The sequence below is a fragment of the Ambystoma mexicanum genome, chromosome 11 (assembly GCF_040938575.1).
Source record: "Ambystoma mexicanum isolate Mex_15411 chromosome 11, UKY_AmexF1_1, whole genome shotgun sequence".
NCBI lineage: Eukaryota > Metazoa > Chordata > Amphibia > Caudata > Ambystomatidae > Ambystoma > Ambystoma mexicanum.
The window spans coordinates 844,381,951-844,398,149 of record NC_090934.1 but is presented as its reverse complement, the minus strand read 5'-3'; positions in this window follow the sequence as shown (position 1 = coordinate 844,398,149).

Genomic DNA, 16,199 nt, shown 5'->3' with positions numbered 1-16,199 from the left:
CTACACCTGCAGTGTCTAGATGGGTCTAAGCTTCTGCTTATTAATCTGTATAATCGACATGGGATTGCTTGGAAAAGGGTCTTAAGGCTATGAGCACCCCGGGTTGCAATTGCGATAACCCGGAATGCTAAAAAAAGCATTTTCCTTCACTCAATGGGATGCTGTGCGCGTCCCATTGAATGAAGGAAAATCCTTTACAAAGATGGACACCATGGGAAAGGGAAGGTGGAGCCCCACACGTAGCGCCTATTCCCTTTCCATGGCAGCCAGCTGGAGCCAGGAAGAAGGAGCGGCTGTGGCGGTGAGTGCCGGCACAGCCGAAATAAGAAGAGTGGGGGGTGGGAAGGGTTTAATAAAAAAGAAGGCGGAGGATGAAGGGAAGATGGCGGTGGGGGGACTGGCCATCAGGCTGGCTGGAATGCAGACTTGCATCGGTGGTTCGAGCCCATGTACCTAGCCACCTGATTGCCTGGCTCCACCGCCCAAAATATCTGCAGAAAAGAACATATTACCAAATTCTGGAAAGATCTCCATTTTGTAGATGAGCAGGTGATTGGGCCTCATTAGGACCCAGGCGGTAAGGGGTTTACGGCGGCGTAAACAGCGCCGACCCTTACCGCCTGATTCCGAGGTCCCTTAGCGCCATGGAGGATTTAACACCTGCTTTTAGCAGGTGTTAAAATCCATGGCGCTAAGGGACCTTGTTGTTAATTACGCCACCGTAATTTACAGTGGCGTAATTAACGCCTTCCCCACTCCCATTATGCCCTATGGGGCAAAAATGGGAATGGGGAAGGGTAAATGGGTTAATGGGGACTTACCGCCCCGCCAACCTCGGAATGGGGTGGTAAGTCCGCCAACCACCATGGCGTAAACGTAGTTTATGCCATGGTGGTAAAGGTACTACCCAGGCGGTAACTTACGGCCTGGGTCGTAATGAGGCCCATTGTGTTTTCCCTAGCTCCCACCCCTGCAGCACTGTCATATTGGAACAGAAGGAGAAGAGCTATGTGTGGACTCCTATGTTGTCCCTGTACCGCATCGAATGTGTGAGATCCAATATGCACTCAGGCAACCATACGGAATGTACCCTCACACTGAAACAGTGGAAGGATGTCAGCACGCACCGTTGGACATTATGGAGTGCTGAGTGAAATCTGAAAAGGGCAGATTGATGTCATGAAGAAGATATACAAGAACATACAGAAACAATATGAAAATACTTAAGAATAATGATGTAACTGAAGTGACAAGAGAAACATGTATGAAATGATAAAGTAATCATGAATACAAAGTAGATAAAGTTACTTGCTGACAAATAAGTGTAAATATGCAGTAACACAAGATAGATGAGACATATAGGAGCTTGCTATAGAGGAAAATATAATGTGGGTAAGGTGGCCATAATATGAACATGTATGTCAGCGCGTATAAAGACTCATTTCAGCTACCTCAGAGACATACCAGGGAAGCAGAGTCAGGAGACTTTGGAGAAATAGCTTTGTGTGCAAAATAAAGAGGAATCTGTGTCGGCCTGAGATCTAGGGTCCTACTTTAAAGAATAATTGTACGGCGCAAGGGGAGGCAGATGGAAAAGCCATTTATGTAAGACATATTTCTCTGATTAAAGAAGAAGAAAACATTTGCAAGTATTGGACCATTAACAATGGATAAGGTCTATACAAGATGGAGTGAGCAATTCCTTAGAGGCCAACAGGAGCAAGAACACTCAGTATAAGAAAATCAAATAGCAGTAAATAGGAGGTTGTGATGGAAAAATGTGCAGTCTCCTCACACGTGATTCTGAAGTCGAAAACAAGGGCTATTCATTAAGCTTCGGTTGGAGATAGTGATGTGCTTACACTCCCTCAAATGTCCCAGAACAGAGAGAAGACTACAAGGTCAACTACACATGGGAAACCTTGGTTTATGGCCGGACTGATGAGAGATAATGGCTTTATTGGGAAAGTGGGGCTAATCTGATGTGACTCAAGCACATGAGTTTCATTTGGCTTACATGCTGCTAATCAGCCGAAAGTCCAAGGTTGGGTGAGAATGCTAACCAATCAGAAGGTCTATGGGGCAACATGCTATACAAAGGGACATCATTTAGGGGTCGCCAGAGGTCGCAAGTGCGACCTCTGAGGTTTCTCTTGCTACCCCTAAAAGAAAAGAAGAAAACATTTTTTTTTTTTTGTAGTAATGCAAGCTCCTGGGCTGTGGCCAGCACCATGTGGCTCTTTACTTCTGGTGTGGCTGTCGTCTTATTCAGGCCTCTTTAAAAAAACAAAAAAGAACAGGGGTGGCACAAGACTAACACTTTCAGTACTGACCCTAAATAAGAAAGAATAGGAATACCAAATAATGTGTCTTTCTGGAATTCTTTACAATAATTGCTAAACTCATTAAAGGTTTATTTCAGGCACAGTTCAGGGGGTGAGTCACTGATTTAGTCTGTTCTTATAGTGATATTGTAACCATATATTTCGTAGTGTACTTAGGAACACTGCTATGTGATGCCACTTCCTGTTTTATCAAGGGGTGAAAGGTGGAGTTCCATCGCTTCCCGCGATATTACTTCGGGGTGGGGTCAAATGAAATAACTTCCTGTGATGTCATGAGAGGTGAAGTGTCTTGTGATGTCACTTCCGCTACCCTTGGCATTTTGGTGAAATGACGTTCCTGGCTATACAATGTCGCATAGACCAATCCGCTGCCATTTTCTCTGCTATAATCAGTAACATACATATTATGGGGTAGTTCGTAACATGCCTTACAGATAAGGTACAGCCAATGAAGTACTAATACCTTGTTCCCTTAACCAATCCTTATCTTCAATAGATTTTGTAGCTTGCCACGTATGATGACATCATAGATGGGGCATATTGGGGTATATAACCTCTGTATAATCAAGTTTGTGTGTGAATGTTCAAGCATCAGTCCGATGTCTGTCAGTTTGCCCTGCTTCATTAAATTGAGAATAAAGTAGTATTTTACCATACATTTTTAGTCTGACCAGTTATTTGGCCTGAGATCTTTATTGGTAATTCCATCTAGATCAAGAGATGCTTCAAGGTGCTAGAGCACAATTGGTTACCTTTGGGAAAGAGGATGCAATTTAAAACGTTTTCATTGACTCACAAATGCCTTTATGGTAATGCCTCTGAATATTTATAGCAATCACTGACGCAACATAAACCTAGCAGAACCATGCCATTCGGTACAGCACAATTGCTGTCTGTCCCTCAAGTAAAAAGAACTGGAGGAAATAACCAATCGTTCCCTTTCCAAGTGGCTCACACATGGAATGTGCTTCCTATGAGTTGAATAAAGTCTGTCTCAGATCTCTGATTTCTCGTTGTCCTGTTACCTCTGAAATGTCCTTGTGTAAATGTGCACCCACGTTACAAATAAATACATTAAATAAATAAATAAGAATCTGGAGACTTTTATTTGCCTGCTTCAGGCTTAGTGGCGATTTTGTTAACATTTGAAGACCTGCAACATTGATTACTTTCTCTGTCTCAAGACCTTCAATGGTGAATAGTCTTAGCATCAATTGCACTATAAGGCAATTGTCGAGAGACCGATGAATACATCATTCAATGCGACTGACCCTGACTTGCCCCTATATCATACAGGTGAAAGGCGTTATGCCTTAAGGCGAGCATATCAGCCTTATCCCAGACAAATACAAGAAGAAATTAACCTGTTGTAACTAAATACGGTGAGAGCTTGTGAACTCACTGCTAAACTGTCACAGGCTCAAACAATAGACATTAAGGAAATATGCTTTCACCATGAAGAAACACAGACACCAGCTCAAACGTGCATTTAGGCAAAAGGAATATTGCTTGCACCATATTGACATGAAAAATATAACGTAGCCAATGTATATGCTGAAATGCAACAGAAACAATATACACATATAGCTTGCTAATGTAGAAACACAACAGTAATGAGTGGCTATCTTTTGTAAGATGGACGGCAGAGTCCCATTAGAGTGAATGAGAAGCCTTGAGGCTGGAGGGAGCTTCAACTTGCTGAATTCATCGAAATACTGATCAGTGCAGGACAGACAGTAGCTATGTGGCCCGATTCCAAGGTTACTGTGAAATAAGGGAGGTTGGGATAAATCAGAAGAAAACAGGAGATAATAATTCCCGAAGCGTATGACAAATTTCCTCCTAGATTAAGTAAAGAAAAAATAACCTTTGAATGCCAGGCGTTGGTTAATTAGAGGCTTAATACTCTATAAGGAACGGATCAACTAAGTCACCACTGGCCTGAGAGGGTAATAACACTTGCATTGATATTAGCTAAAGCCACAGTAAAAGCAGCATACAATAATTTGAAGCATGGTCTTCTCACACATGACCTATAATTGTAAGACAATGCCTGTCCATTGGCTCCAGACACACATAGGCACCTGCATCGACTCCCCACAAATTCCCAGAACAGAGACGGCCGACAAGGCATCGTGCAAAGCTAGATGCCCTGGCTTGTGGCCTAGGAAATAAGGGAAGCTGTCTTATTCAAGTGGAAGAAAGCAGTTCCTGTTTTTTTTCCCCTTACTCCTATTTTTGCTCATGTGTTCATGACCTGGCAAGTGTTCATGGTTGGTAGGACAGAGGCCAACCAATCAAAACTGTCTACATGATGCCATCCAGTATTTTTTTCAGTAGCCAATTAGCTATTACTGAGATGATGTCTTTTTACCTTTATCAATTTAGGGATTGTCTAAGGTAGAGCCACCAGATAGTTAACCGAATGAAAAGACTGAACCTTATGTTTTATGTATGTTTACAAGTCTCCTAACCAATCCCTCGACCTCATAGGTTTTTGTAACTATGATTGCAGTATGACTGTGACAAATCAACTTGTGGGGGAACCAGTGATCCAGGGGTGAATAACGGTTTCTAAACCATCAATAAGCCCCACACCTCTAGTACACCAGAAGGGATCCGAACAGATTGGAAACACAAGCACATTATAAAACTCCTTGTCCAATTTTGGCAACATGGACAGAATGGCCCAATGGACACAATTATTACCCAATGATAAAAGGGGCTGTCCAGTCAAGGTTGCATCAAAATATCTACTTTATTATTATTCAACAGACAGTTCTAGCACACTACAAAAAACAATCCATCATGTAAAGGAATGCAGAGGACAGACAGTTTCAAGAAGAAAAAGGGATACTAACAGGACGGTAGTCAGTGAAGTAATTAATCACAACAGTTCAAGGATACTTGGTTCCAGCAAAAAGGGAGCAATGGGTTGTAAAATATCACTAGTGGCCTTCGGAGTAAGACCAGGCGGACAGAACCACAATGTACATTGTGCTTGTAGAAGTTTGTGGTGCTCAACAGTGTAGAGCCTGTTTCAGGACACTTTCCAGCTTCTGTAACAGAGTTTAAGAATAGAAACAGCTGCAGGTATCCGGTGGCAGGCAGTTTGGCGAGAAAGGCTGGACGGATGGCTGCAGGCTGGCCTACACAGCGGCTCGAGGTCAGGGATCGTTGTCTCAGCGCTGGTTGGCAGGTCTGAAGCACTGGTCGAGACATCTCAGACAACATTAGCAACTGCGGCAACAGTCACCGGTGCAGTTGGTTGCAGCTTGAGGGGCTTGACTGGCTCAAAAAATTTCCTTTAAGGTGGACACTGGCTGATGCTTGTCGATGCACTCCTTCTTAGCTTCTTCGATGGCGTGTGTCGTCCTTTAAGGTGGACAGTTCAAAGCTGAGGAGAGTGTTGCAGGCAATGACCTTGTCCTTGGTTTGGTTCAAAGACTCTCTGGCACTTCCCACCTAGGAAGCTTATTTGCAGAGGCTAGCAGGGCACGCTGTGTGCTGACTGGATACTGTAACGCTCACCTGACTCCCACGGAGGCGCTGGTCTAGTCTGGGTTGCTGTGGCCTCTTCGAGTGTGATGTGCAGAACTCGGAACACCGACTGAACAGGACCCTCAAATCTTGCTTGTCTGGCCTGTGGGAATATTCTTCTGCAGATGAGAAAGGGGATTAACAGTCTGCAGAATAGTGTGCTTGCTCCCCCCTTTCCCCCTTTGTTCTTTTCTAACTTCCTCCGAAATCCGCGGTTGAAGCTCACCTTATGGTTTGAAAGGATGAACTCTCCATCCTGCTTCTGGTGCAGGGGCGCGTGTTTGTCCAGTTACTTCACTGGTTTTCAGAATGGCGCTTTTTCCGAGCGGAACGCCGTAAGTATGAAGATTACTAAAGTTCAAGTGTTGAGCCTCCTTTTCTGTTGCCTTCCTAACCTGTGATCTGTCCTTTATTTCAGGTGCAAAATGAAGGCGATGCGTTGAGGAATTGAATTGCCGATGGTAAACTCAGGTGAGTTAGCGATGGGGGCGATCCCTCTTAATGTCTTTATATTCCTCTAGTAATGTCTTTTGTCCTTTCCCCATAGGGGCCGGGGTGCGGTACCTGCCAACGAAGCGGCGCCGACGCGAAATGAGGAATGGTCCACCAACAGAAGGCCGGTAAGTGTTATGGCGGAAAATTAGGCTTTTCTCATATGTTCCTTCTGCTCACCTTTTGTCTCTTCTTCTCTTCCCTAGGCGCAGAGATGTGGCGACCGGTGCAGACAGTCGCAGTGGAGCCAGAAGAACTCCTGAGGACAGGTGAGTGAAGCGCGGCGCTGCAGCGAGCAACGCGGTGCTTTTAAATGAAAGTCTTTTCTCAGGAACGCTGGTGTGAAGGTTCCGGATGCAGTTAAGAAGTTTGATAAAATTCTTGGTTTTCACCTTTCTCTTCTCTTCTTTCCTTACAGGTGTTCCAGGATCGAGGCGGGCGTGGCTGGAGACCAGATGCAGGAGCAGACACGGTGAGCGTTCAGCTGCTTGGATGCAGAACAACGCGAAGCGTGAGCTACTGTCTGGGCGTGGCTTAAATAGCCCCCAAAGTAGTTCCAGGTAAGTATCCTTCCCTGGCCACGCCCGAGTGGCAAAATAGTCCCAATGAAAAAATAGTCCCTTTCAGGTCTCAGGGAGGCCTGAATCTTGCAGCATGGTCTGCATCAGGTAAGTGCACAAAACACCTTCCTTTATGAGCCTGGCGCCTATGGTGCCAGGACTGATGTCCAACATGAGCCTGGTGCCAAAGGCACCAGGACAGAGTCCAAAGAGCCCCTATAAGGGGCCACTGGGCTTTTACCCAGGGGCATGATGCCTGCTCCCGGGGGTGCTGGGCCTGGCCTGGTGCTCCGGGGGTAGGCATCATGACAGCACTCCCCCCAAGGCCCCTCCCAAGGTAGTTCCCTCTGGAGGTTTCGGTTTGTTTGAGAAATTCCGATGGAACCTTTTTACCAGCAGAGGTGCATGTACGTGGTCGCTGGGTTCCCAAGACCTTTCCTGAGGCCCGTACCCTTTCCAATCAATTAAATAGAAAAGTTTTGATTTTGAGATCTTAGAATCCAAAATGTTCTTCACCTCGAATTCTGGCTCCCCATCTATCTGGATTGGTTCTTGTGGCTTTATTAATCTGGTTCCTGGTTGCATTTTTTTCAAAAGTGATAGATCGCGCTTGACTGTCACTGGGTTAATTATAGCTTTGATCGAGTAAGGGCCCAAATACCTTGGATTAAAAGTTCGAGGTCCCTTGAGCAATAAGTGTTTGGTAGCCAACCATACTTGATCCCCTATTTGGTATGGAGGCGCCTCACTCCGATGCAGATCCGCATTCTTTTTGTATTTCCCTTTCGCTTGTTGCAAATGTGCAGTTGCATCCTTGAAGGCTTGAGTTATCGTGCAATGCAAATGGTCCACTGCGGGCATTTCAAGGCTCAGAGGTGAGTCCAGGTCTGAAGTACGAGGGTGATATCCATATAGGGTATAAAAGGGGCTTTGTCCAGTTCCAGTGTGTACCGAGTTATTGTATGCATATTCGGCCACCCATAAAATATCCTTCCAATTACCCTCCGATTGGTGCAACATACATCGTAGGTATTGTTCAAGGGTCTGGTTCGTTCTCTCTGTCTGACCATCGGTCTGTGGGTGGTGGCTGGTTGAGAGTCTTACGTCGATTTGTGCCAGTTGACAACACTTTCTCCAAAAATGAGAAATAAACTGGCTTCCCCGGTCGGAGACTAGTATGGATGGGAATCCATGCAAACGGATGATATTTTCGAGGAATTCCTTGGCTAGGACAGAAGCTGAAGGTAATCCTTTCAACGGAATAAAATGGGCCATCTTGGAAAATAAATCCACCACAACCAGAATAGTATTGTATCCATTACAAGGGGGCAGATCCGTGATAAAATCTAGAGACAAGGTGTGCCAAGGTGCTGGTGGAATGTCTAAAGGCTGAAGAAGACCGGCGGGTTTTGTCTTTTGGCCTTTGTTTTGGGCGCAAACTCCACAAGACATCACGTAAGATTTAATATCCTTTCGCCAGGAAGGCCACCAGAATTGTCGTTTAATTTTTTCCTCAGTTTTGGCAATGCCAAGATGTCCTTCCATCAGGGTATCATGATGACGGGAAATAACCAGTTCTTGCAATTCCTTTTCTGGCAGAAATAAGCGTCCTTGGAAGTAAGGTAGGCCATCGTTGACCGAAAAGTAAGACCCCCTTTGGATCCAATCCTGCAAGGCTGTAGAGTCCAGGAGTTGTTTTACCCGTGCTTGAATGTCTTCAAGGGTTTGTAAAGATGTTATCCCCAAAATTCTTTGTTCGGGAATTATCGGCACAGGTTCTGAGTTTGTGTCTATTTCTCCCATTCCTATTCGAGATAGCGCGTCCGCTTCGCCATTCTTACAGCCGGGGCGGTAAGTGATTACAAAATCGAACTCAGCAAAGAACAAAGCCCATCGGAGTTGACGTGACGATTGAGCCTTTGCAGTTTTAAAATATTGTAAGTTTCGGTGATCTGTGATCACGGTGATGGTATGCCTGGCGCCAAGAAGATAATGCCGCCAAGCCTTAAAGGTGGACTTAATGGCTAATAATTCCTTGTCTGTGATTGCATAATTTACCTCAGGCGGCGAGAACTTTCTGGACCAAAATGCTACGGGGTGCAGTTGGTTGGTTTCAGGGTCTCTCTGAGACAGGACAGCTCCCATGGCGAAGCTGGATGCGTCGGTTTTGACTATATATGGGAGATCGGGGCGCGGGTGCTTCAAAATAGGTGTGGACGTGAATTTAGCTTTCAATTCCTGAAAGGCCTGTTCGGCTTCCTCGGTCCATTCGAAGCGTTTATTTTTCCGCAAGAGTGCAGTGATGGGTTGTACCACACGTGAAAATTCTGGGATAAATCTGCGATAAAAATTGGCAAAACCAAGCATGCTTTGGACACCTTTCACCGAACTAGGTGATGGCCATTTGAGGATGGCATACACTTTTCGTGAGTCCATTCGGACCCCTTTAGGTATCAGGATGAATCCAAGAAACTCAACCTCGGTGGTATGGAAAACGCACTTTTCCAGCTTTGCAAACAGCTTGTGCTGGCGCAATTTCTCAAGGACGCCCCTGACATGCTTTCTGTGATCAGATTCCGAAGAGGAGTACACAAGAATGTCATCGATATGTACGACAACACAAACATCGATGAGTTCCCGAAGGACATCGTTCATGAAGAATTGGAAGGCAGCAGGCGCGTTGCACAACCCGAAAGGCATCACCTGGTATTTGAATAATCCATATTTTGTACGGAAGGCTGTTTTCCATTCGTCGCCTTCTTTTACTCGCACCAGATGATAAGCCCCCTGGAGATCTAACTTGGTCTATACGCAAGCGTCCTTCACCTGGTCAAGGAGTTCAGGGATCAGAGGCAGAGGGTAACGGTTTTTAACAGTTATCTGGTTCAATGTGCGGTAGTCGGTACAAGTTCTAAGGTTGCCTTCTTTTTTGGGCACGAAGAACAAAGCCGAGGATGCCGGAGACTTTGATGGGCGAATGAAATCATTGGCTAGGTATTGATCTAAATATTGTCTCAAATGCAGACTCTCAGGTTCAGTAAGGGCATAAATCCTGCTACAAGGTGGTTGTGCACCGGGCACCAGATCGATTTGGCAATCGTACGATCTGTGGGGAGGTAACGTGTTGGCCTGTTCCTTTTGGAAGACGTCCTGAAAGTCTTGGTATTCCGGAGGTAGTTGCATGGAGACAGAGGTTACAGACGCTAAACTAATCTTCAGATTTTCCTGGTAGCAGGTTTGTGCACAATCCGGGAAGCTTATTCTCTTCGCTCGCCAATCAATTCGAGGATTATGTGTCTCTAACCAAGGGATTCCGAGAATAACCTGAAACTGTGGAGCCTTGATTACATCAAACACAACTACCTCCCGATGGCCGTCCAGACCTATAAGTGTCACCTCAGCAGTGGAATGTGTTACCGGTCCAGAGGCAATTTCGGTTCCATCGACTGTGGTGATGACATCTTTGCTGGTTTTAGGACGCAGAGGGAGGTTAATCCTAGAGACCAATTCACGATCCACATAGTTTCCTATAGCCCCACTATCGATATATGCCTTTATTGCATGCAACCGCTTAGGCTGTTCCGGATCTATGAGGACCATTGGCACAATGAAATGCAAGGTCTGAGAGTTAGTTTTCAAGCTCGGCAAGCGGACCCCTACGCTTGTCGGGCGTGGTCGTTTCCCGAAACAGAGTCTTCATGGTTTTTATCAGCAGCTCCTACCACCTTCTTGGGCGGTTTTGCCGGGCAATCTCGTAGAAAGTGTCCAGAGGACCCACAATAAAGACATAATTGCATCTGCCGTCTTCTTTCACGTTCTTTTGAGTTAAAGGTCCTTTAACCCCTCCGATTTGCATAGGCTCAGAGACATCAGCACCCTTGGGGTTAGCGTGGGTCTTGACCAACACCCGGGTCTCAAACTTGAACAGATCTGCTTTTCTGTTTTGAAGTCTGTGATCCAATTGGACCACTAAGTCTATATATTCTGTGCATTCTTGGGGCGGATTTACAACTTGGGCCAGGACATCTTTAAGTTCTCCGCGTAGACCTCGATAAAATAACGTGATTCTTTTATCCTCTGGCCACCCAGTTTCCACAATTAGTCTATTAAAGGTTGCAATGTAGGATAGGAGGTCCTGATTGCCCTGTCGCAGGGATAGAAGTTCGTCATCCAGAGCCTGCCCCTGAGAGTGTCGAGCAAATAACCTTTCCATGCTTGCTTGAAATCCTTGAAAATCACGGAGAATCGGGTCATCTTGAGTAACCAGTGGAACTGACCAATCGGCAGCACAGCCGCTGAGATATGACAATACAAAGGCTACCTTGGTCTGGTCATTAGGGAAGGCCCCAGGTCTGCATAGGAAGTGCAAACGACACTAATTCATGAATACGGCGAACCGTTTGGGGTCCCCGGCAAAGCGTTCGGGTGGGGCCAGCGGCTTGTTTCCAGGTAGAATAATATGCACAGGGTTACTGGGAACCACAGGAGCGGGGTTCTCCCCGGAACCGGGTAGAGGAGTGTGTCCAGCTTGACCTTGCAAAAACTGTCTAGCCAGGTCATCAGTTCTTTCATTTGATACAATCACTTCCCTCCTGAGAGCATTAGTCTCCTGACGAGCGGCGTGTACTTCGGCCCGTAATTCCCCCAGTAGTTGGGCCAACTGATCAGTCTCAGAAGTTTCCATAGCGCCTGGGTGGGAATTTGTAGGAAGGCTTCGCGTTCTGTAACGCTCACCTGACTCCCACGGAGGCGCTGGTCTAGTCTGGGTTGCTGTGGTCTCTTCGAGCGTGATGCGCAGAACTCGGAACACCGACTGAACAGGACCCTCAAATCTTGCTTGTCTGGCCCATAGGAATATTCTTCTGCAGATGAGAAAGGGGATTAGCAGTCTGCAGAATAGTGTGCTTGCTCCCCCCTTTCCCCCTCGTTCTTCTCTAACTTCCTCCGAAATCCCCGGTTGAAGCTCACCTTATGGTTTGAAAGGATGAACTCTCCATCCTGCTTCTGGTGCAGGGGCGCGTGTTTGTCCAGTTACTTCACTGGTTTTCAGAATGGCGCTTTTTCCGAGCGGAACGCCGTAAGTATGAAGATTACTAAAGTTCAAGTGTTGAGCCTCCTTTTCTGTTGCCTTCCTAACCTGTGATCTGTCCTTTATTTCAGGTGCAAAATGAAGGCGATGCGTTGAGGAATTGAATTGCCGATGGTAAACTCAGGTGAGTTAGCGATGGGGGCGATCCCTCTTAATGTCTTTATATTCCTCTAGTAATGTCTTTTGTCCTTTCCCCATAGGGGCTGGGGTGCGGTACCTGCCAATGAAGCGGCGCCGACGCGAAATGAGGAATGGTCCACCAACAGAAGGCCGGTAAGTGTTATGGCGGAAAATTAGGCTTTTCTCATATGTTCCTTCTGCTCACCTTTTGTCTCTTCTTCTCTTCCCTAGGCGCAGAGATGTGGCGACCGGTGCAGACAGTCGCAGTGGAGCCAGAAGAACTCCTGAGGACAGGTGAGTGAAGCGCGGCGCTGCAGCGAGCAACGCGGTGCTTTTAAATGAAAGTCTTTTCTCAGGAACGCTGGTGTGAAGGTTCCGGATGCAGTTAAGAAGTTTGATAAAATTCTTGGTTTTCACCTTTCTCTTCTCTTCTTTCCTTACAGGTGTTCCAGGATCGAGGCGGGCGTGGCTGGAGACCAGATGCAGGAGCAGACACGGTGAGCGTTCAGCTGCTTGGATGCAGAACAACGCGAAGCGTGAGCTACTGTCTGGGCGTGGCTTAAATAGCCCCCAAAGTAGTTCCAGGTAAGTATCCTTCCCTGGCCACGCCCGAGTGGCAAAATAGTCCCAATGAAAAAATAGTCCCTTTCAGGTCTCAGGGAGGCCTGAATCTTGCAGCATGGTCTGCATCAGGTAAGTGCACAAAACACCTTCCTTTATGAGCCTGGCGCCTATGGTGCCAGGACTGATGTCCAACATGAGCCTGGTGCCAAAGGCACCAGGACAGAGTCCAAAGAGCCCCTATAAGGGGCCACTGGGCTTTTACCCAGGGGCATGATGCCTGCTCCCGGGGGTGCTGGGCCTGGCCTGGTGCTCCGGGGGTAGGCATCATGACAGCACTCCCCCCAAGGCCCCTCCCAAGGTAGTTCCCTCTGGAGGTTTCGGTTTGTTTGAGAAATTCCGATGGAACCTTTTTACCAGCAGAGGTGCATGTACGTGGTCGCTGGGTTCCCAAGACCTTTCCTGAGGCCCGTACCCTTTCCAATCAATTAAATAGAAAAGTTTTGATTTTGAGATCTTAGAATCCAAAATGTTCTTCACCTCGGATTCTGGCTCCCCATCTATCTGGATTGGTTCTTGTGGCTTTATTAATCTGGTTCCTGGTTGCATTTTTTTCAAAAGTGACACATGAAAAACGGGGTGAATCTGCATGTTAGCTGGTAGATCGCGCTTGACTGTCACTGGGTTAATTATAGCTTTGATCGAGTAAGGGCCCAAATACCTTGGATTAAAAGTTCGAGGTCCCTTGAGCAATAAGTGTTTGGTAGCCAACCATACTTGATCCCCTATTTGGTATGGAGGCGCCTCACTCCGATGCAGATCCGCATTCTTTTTGTATTTCCCTTTCGCTTGTTGCAAATGTGCAGTTGCATCCTTGAAGGCTTGAGTTATCGTGGAATGCAAATGGTCCACTGCGGGCATTTCAAGGCTCAGAGGTGAGTCCAGGTCTGAAGTACGAGGGTGATATCCATATAGGGTATAAAAGGGGCTTTGTCCAGTTCCAGTGTGTACCGAGTTATTGTATGCATATTCGGCCACCCATAAAATATCCTTCCAATTACCCTCCGATTGGTGCAACATACATCGTAGGTATTGTTCAAGGGTCTGGTTCGTTCTCTCTGTCTGACCATCGGTCTGTGGGTGGTGGCTGGTTGAGAGTCTTACGTCGATTTGTGCCAGTTGACAACACTTTCTCCAAAAATGAGAAATAAACTGGCTTCCCCGGTCGGAGACTAGTATGGATGGGAATCCATGCAAACGGATGATATTTTCGAGGAATTCCTTGGCTAGGACAGAAGCTGAAGGTAATCCTTTCAACGGAATAAAATGGGCCATCTTGGAAAATAAATCCACCACAACCAGAATAGTATTGTATCCATTACAAGGGGGCAGATCCGTGATAAAATCTAGAGACAAGGTGTGCCAAGGTGCTGGTGGAATGTCTAAAGGCTGAAGAAGACCGGCGGGTTTTGTCTTTTGGCCTTTGTTTTGGGCGCAAACTCCACAAGACATCACGTAAGATTTAATATCCTTTCGCCAGGAAGGCCACCAAAATTGTCGTTTAATTTTTTCCTCAGTTTTGGCAATGCCAAGATGTCCTTCCATCAGGGTATCATGATGACGGGAAATAACCAGTTCTTGCAATTCCTTTTCTGGCAGAAATAAGCGTCCTTGGAAGTAAGGTAGGCCATCGTTGACCGAAAAGTAAGACCCCCTTTGGATCCAATCCTGCAAGGCTGTAGAGTCCAGGAGTTGTTTTACCCGTGCTTGAATGTCTTCAAGGGTTTGTAAAGATGTTATCCCCAAAATTCTTTGTTCGGGAATTATCGGCACAGGTTCTGAGTTTGTGTCTATTTCTCCCATTCCTATTCGAGATAGCGCGTCCGCTTCGCCATTCTTACAGCCGGGGCGGTAAGTGATTACAAAATCGAACTCAGCAAAGAACAAAGCCCATCGGAGTTGACGTGACGATTGAGCCTTTGCAGTTTTAAAATATTGTAAGTTTCGGTGATCTGTGATCACGGTGATGGTATGCCTGGCGCCAAGAAGATAATGCCGCCAAGCCTTAAAGGTGGACTTAATGGCTAATAATTCCTTGTCTGTGATTGCATAATTTACCTCAGGCGGCGAGAACTTTCTGGACCAAAATGCTACGGGGTGCAGTTGGTTGGTTTCAGGGTCTCTCTGAGACAGGACAGCTCCCATGGCGAAGCTGGATGCGTCGGTTTTGACTATATATGGGAGATCGGGGCGCGGGTGCTTCAAAATAGGTGTGGACGTGAATTTAGCTTTCAATTCCTGAAAGGCCTGTTCGGCTTCCTCGGTCCATTCGAAGCGTTTATTTTTCCGCAAGAGTGCAGTGATGGGTTGTACCACACGTGAAAATTCTGGGATAAATCTGCGATAAAAATTGGCAAAACCAAGCATGCTTTGGACACCTTTCACCGAACTAGGTGATGGCCATTTGAGGATGGCATACACTTTTCGTGAGTCCATTCGGACCCCTTTAGGTATCAGGATGAATCCAAGAAACTCAACCTCGGTGGTATGGAAAACGCACTTTTCCAGCTTTGCAAACAGCTTGTGCTGGCGCAATTTCTCAAGGACGCCCCTGACATGCTTTCTGTGATCAGATTCCGAAGAGGAGTACACAAGAATGTCATCGATATGTACGACAACACAAACATCGATGAGTTCCCGAAGGACATCGTTCATGAAGAATTGGAAGGCAGCAGGCGCGTTGCACAACCCGAAAGGCATCACCTGGTATTTGAATAATCCATATTTTGTACGGAAGGCTGTTTTCCATTCGTCGCCTTCTTTTACTCGCACCAGATGATAAGCCCCCTGGAGATCTAACTTGGTCTATACGCAAGCGTCCTTCACCTGGTCAAGGAGTTCAGGGATCAGAGGCAGAGGGTAACGGTTTTTAACAGTTATCTGGTTCAATGTGCGGTAGTCGGTACAAGTTCTAAGGTTGCCTTCTTTTTTGGGCACGAAGAACAAAGCCGAGGATGCCGGAGACTTTGATGGGCGAATGAAATCATTGGCTAGGTATTGATCTAAATATTGTCTCAAATGCAGACTCTCAGGTTCAGTAAGGGCATAAATCCTGCTACAAGGTGGTTGTGCACCGGGCACCAGATCGATTTGGCAATCGTACGATCTGTGGGGAGGTAACGTGTTGGCCTGTTCCTTTTGGAAGACGTCCTGAAAGTCTTGGTATTCCGGAGGTAGTTGCATGGAGACAGAGGTTACAGACGCTAAACTAATCTTCAGATTTTCCTGGTAGCAGGTTTGTGCACAATCCGGGAAGCTTATTCTCTTCGCTCGCCAATCAATTCGAGGATTATGTGTCTCTAACCAAGGGATTCCGAGAATAACCTGAAACTGTGGAGCCTTGATTACATCAAACACAACTACCTCCCGATGGCCGTCCAGACCTATAAGTGTCACCTCAGCAGTGGAATGTGTTACCGGTCCAGAGGCAAT